The 5,308-nt window shown below is 38.9% G+C and overlaps 1 pseudogene; it reads left to right on the top strand.

Annotated features, from left to right (window-relative positions):
- The first annotated feature begins 205 nt into the window (after positions 1-205).
- LOC115873677 lies at positions 206-358 on the top strand (annotated as a pseudogene).
- Positions 359-5,308: the final 4,950 nt, after the last annotated feature.

Below are 5,308 nucleotides of genomic sequence, written 5' to 3'. Positions count from 1 at the left end.
CAAATCTATATTTGAGTCCATTGCTTTGACTAGTCTGTCTATATATTTCATTGAGTGTTTCCTCCATTTGCACTGAACCTTTACCTTACCAACTTTACCTTACCTTATGATGAACCTTTACCTTACCTTATGATGTGCTTTTCTAGCAATTAGTCTTTTCTGATCACATATTTAAAGTAAGCAAGCCAAAATCTCACCACTACTCTTGCTACCTGGCAGGGGAGATACCATGCTCACGAAGGTGGTTTTCCCAGGGTGAGGCTCACCCATTGCACTCCGGGTGTGCTGACCCCTGTGAATTCCCCAAATGTGGGAAGGTCAACTGCATAATTTGTGGTAGTGGGGGACTGCGTTCACGAAAAGAAAAGAAAAAAATAAGAATTCTTATAAACTTGACTTTTTCAATATTCTTTGCCAATACCACACTTCAGGTTAATCAATTCTTTTGTCTTTCATTTTCCAGCTTTCCCAAGCATATGTGAGACTAATGAAATGACAAATATTGCGCTTTAATGAAGTGCATCTTAGTCTTCAAAGTAACCTCTTTGCTTCTTTAAAACTTTATACATTTGTCCAAAAATATGTTTGGTTTTGTAACTGTGACTGCCATGGATGCTGACTTCTTCATTGAAACAGAATGAAATAATTGACAAGATCAATTCTTTCCTCATTTTTTAAGATATTGTTTATTGATTCACTTGTGAGAATTTTTATTTTCTTCATTTTCAGGTGTAACCCATATTGAATGCTACATATACCTGTGGCCATTATTCTTATCTGTGACCAAGTTCTTGTCTTACCAAGAGAAAAATTTACTTTGGAAGTCATAAGCATTGCAAGAAACTTTTGTTTTGAGACTTTGAACAAGAAGAAATCCTAACCAGCCAGTGTAGCCATCCTCAGGATGCCTTACCTCCTCCACCTAATGCACATGAAGCCTTTTTATAAGGTCTCAGGTGATGTCAATGAGTGGAGTTGGAGTGGAGGTAAAGCCCATCTCTAGACAATTGGATATCCCCTCACAGAAGGGTCACAAGGAAGGGAAGGGTGAAGTATAGCTCTGACAAAACACACAACATTTCTCGAGTTCTTTAATGTCTCCTCATCCCCACTATCATGACCCCATTTCTACCTTACAAATCCGGCTAGACCAGAGTTTGTACTGATACAGATATGGGCTCTCGACACATGGAATCCACGACAGATAAACCCCTCAGGAACAATAATGGGAGTACTGAAATCATGAGGGTAGGAGGAAGGTGGGGGGAGGAAAGGGGAACTGATCATAAGGATAGACATATAACCAGCACCACCACCACCAGGGTGAAGAACAGAAGCGTGGGTGAAAGGGAGACAGTGGATGGTGTAAGATATGAAAATAATTATAATTTATCAAGGGTTCATGAGGGTGGGAGAGTAGGAGGGTGGGGGAGGAAGGGAGGGAGCAAAAATGAGGAGCTAATGCCAAAGGATCAAGTAGAAAGAAAATGTTTTTAAAAGGATGAAAGGATGATGGCAACATATGCACAAATGTGCTTGACACAATGGATGTATGGATTGTTATAAGAGCTGTAAGAGCCCCAATAAAATGATTTATTAAAATTAAATAAATGAAAGATAAGAAAGAAATAAAAGTAGGGCCTCATGATTCGGGGAACTTCCACCAATAGTAGCAGGGGGTTCTGGGAAATGTAGTCCCATGATGTTGGCATAGGTTTTACTACATGTATTCTATCCAAATCTCTACTTTAGCTCCCTTGCCCTGTCTCTAGCCTTGGACCTTCATCAGTGTTTCAAATTGTTTTCATTTGTTTTCATTTGCAAGTTGTTTTCATTTGCAAGTAAGGAATTGTCATCTGAATATCACAGGTTGTTAATGACTCTTCCTCACATCCTTATGCTACATTCTGCTACATATGGTCAAACTGCCCGGATTAATTATACAGACTTATTTGACAAAGCAAAAAGATACAACCCTACTACACCCCTTTTGCAACTTTAAGGCACACAACATCCTCTTGTTCTGTTCCAAAACCTCTTAATACATGTACAGCTTCTACAGGTACACAATATATTGTTCTAGAATTCCCAGTCTTCATAATATTTCCATAATTTTCTATAATTCATACAGTTGGATGCTTTGGCATGGTTCATAAATCACAGATAAATATAATTCTGATCATCTCTGCTTTTAGTCAGGATACATCTAGTATCAGCAATGATATCCCTCATCCCACACCCATTTCCTTTTTGTTTTTTAATTAAATACTTTTATTGGAGGCTTTTACATCTCTTATCACAACCCATACCAAGCATCCATTGTGTCAAGTACTTTTGTATATATGTTGCCATCATCATGTTCAAAGCATTGTCTTTCTACTTGAGCCCTTGATATCAGCTCCTCATTTGCCCCCTCCTCCCCCACTCTTCCTCTCTCATGACCCCTTGATAAGTGATAGATTATTATTTTCATACCTTACATCATCCTATGCCAACCTTCACCCACTTTTCTGTTGTTCATCCCCCTGGGAGGGGGTTATATATTGATCCTTGTGATTGATTCCCCTTTTCTCCCCCTACTTTCCCCTTATTCTCCTGGTACCTCTATTCTCATTGTTGGCCCTGAGGGGTTTGCCTATCCTGGATTCCCTGTGTTGCAGGCTTTTATCTGTAGCAGTGTGCATGTTCTGATCTAATCCATTTTGTAAGGTAGAATTGAGGTCATGATAGTGGGGGAAGGAAGCATTAAGGAACTAGAGGAAAGTTATGTGTTTCATCAGTGCTATACTGCGCCCTGACTGACTCATCTCTTCTTTGTGACCCTTCTGTGAGGGATGTCCAGTTGTCTACAGATGGGCTTTGGGTCTCCATTCCATACCACTCCCCCGCCCCCGCCTCCTTCACAAGGGTATGATTTTGTTCTGGGTCTTAGATGCCTGAAACCTGATCCCCTCAGCACCTCATGATCACACAGGCTAGTGTGCTTCTTCCATGTGGGCTTTGATGCTCCCTGCTACATGGCCGCTTGTTTATCTTCAAGCCTTTAAGATCCCAGACACTGTATCTTTTGTTAGCCAGGCACAATCAGCTTTCTTCACCACATGTGCTTATGCACCCATTTTGTCTTCAGTGATCATGTTGGGAAGGTGAGCATCACAGAATGCTGGATTACTAAAACAAAGTGTTCTTGTGTGGAGGGAGTACTTGAGTAGAGGCCCAATGTCAAACTGCCACCTTAATGTTTAACATATAGATATAAGTACATAGATATATTCCCCTCTCATTATATATAAATATACTTGTACATGCCAGTATTTAGACCTCTATAAAGGTCCTTTGCCTCCTGGTTCTTTCCTCTATTTCCTTTTGCTTCCCTCTTGTCTCACCATCATGTTGAGCCTTCATTGGGATTTAGTAATTCCTCACTGCTACATTGCCCTTGATTAAGCCCCACTAGGCATCCTCTGCCCTTATTCACGCTGATTTTTAGTTCACTTGTTGTTCTCTTGTCCATGGGTTGCCCCCTCTTCCTTTCTTCCACCTCCCCTTCTCCCGTATCCTCCTGGAACCATTGGTCCCATTCTTTTCATCTCTGAATTGTTTCCCCTGCCTATCTTATCTAGACAGACATGTAGGGACATTAATAAGAGCAAAATCCAAGCAAAGCCAAAAAAAAAAACCCAAAGGAATTCAAAACCAACAAAGCAATAACAACAACAACAACAACAAAAAGAGAGCCGCTGACAAAAATGGAGAAGCCTATAAATAGTTCAAGGACTATTTGTTGGCCTTTATGAGTGTTTCCCAGTTGAATCTCACGGGTGCCACACTCTGTCACCAAAGTCTATTTTTGGTCCCCCAGGGATTTCATCACTTTGCTCCCCTTCTGCTCTGTTGCATGCCCTTAGTGTTTTGCCGCAGTGTGATGGGGTCAGATTGGACACAATTCCTGCACTGTGTCTTCAGTGCTGTCCCCTGTAGTGCTATGGTACAGTGAAAGATGTCATGCCTTGTGGTGGGGCCAGCCCTATGATCCTCTCTGTGCATTGTCTTCTCTGAACAGGAACCACGCCCACTTCTGAATCCTACTTAGTGTAATTTTCACTAATGATTTTTAAGTGATATATATATATATATACACTAAAGCAGTCATTTTATTGTTTTGTCTTCAAGTACTTTTAAAATTAAATATTTTCTTCATACCATATTGTTATCATTATGACAATTTTACATGCTAGCTATGTAGCATGTAAAACTCTGCTCATTTATCATAATATTACATGCTAATTGTGAGGCTGCCCAACAAAAATCAAAGGCCAGCTCCTAACAAGCCATCGAGTGTATGGTTTTGCTTAAAGTCCTTAGTCATCCACTGGCTTCTTTTTTTTTTCCTTTTTTTCTTTCAGGATTTAGAATGCCTACTTTTTTCCTTCAAAGGTTTTGATTAAAATTCTGGAAGTAAGTGCAACCTTCTTGTAACATAGCAGCAAAATGTAAAGCAGACGGTATTAATCTGTCATTAAGCTTTAAATATTCCCTTTACTATCTCATACAAAGCAAGTATCATCTACCATGTATTTTCATTCCTCTGGCTCTTTTCAGGTTATTCATCTTAGCACTCTTTCTACAAGCGCATGGAAAGAGTTGATTGTGTATATGAATTAAATCTATGATGTATAGAGGCTGCTTCACTAAGCTATGTCCTTAATACACTTCAAAGTCAATCTTAAAAAAAAAGTCTTCATTAAGAACTGTTTCCATTATCATTTCTAACGTTACTTGATAGCTTTAAGCAAGTTTACAAAATGCACTAAATATAAATGAAGAACAAATAAAAATAAATATTACACATCAGGAGTGCTCATAAAACTGCTGTGTAGTTGTTCTGTCCTCTAACCAAGCCCCAAAAGTTAGCACCTAAAATCCTATTTTTAATGTTCTGCGCTTTCTGTTAAAATCTTATGACTTCTCCCAAGATACGGCCATATGCTAAAGCAGAATTAGACAATTTCTCCTTTCTTCCATTAAAACAACATTAAAAAACCCAGAACACAAATTTTGGCTTGAGCTTTTAAGTACCAACATTTTTAATTAGAAAGATAAACTTTTAATATTAAAAGGAAATTATTTATCCCTCAGAGATTTGTTTTTCCATCATATGTAACACTAAATGCTTGAATGTATTATTTTAAATAGGAGCTGGGTCTTTGGGTGCCAGAGCATAAATATGTACCATGGTGCCCTGACAACCAGAAAGTAGTTTGCTCCTTCAATTACTGATAGTGTCTTTATTCTCTAATAATACTTA

Source organism: Echinops telfairi, unplaced genomic scaffold (genome assembly GCF_000313985.2).
Source record: "Echinops telfairi isolate 266 unplaced genomic scaffold, ASM31398v2 ScPeMD7_7469;HRSCAF=8507_0, whole genome shotgun sequence".
In the NCBI taxonomy this organism is placed as follows: domain Eukaryota; kingdom Metazoa; phylum Chordata; class Mammalia; order Afrosoricida; family Tenrecidae; genus Echinops; species Echinops telfairi.
The sequence above is the reverse complement of the archived record's forward strand: the minus strand, read 5'-3'. Positions and strand labels throughout refer to the sequence as shown.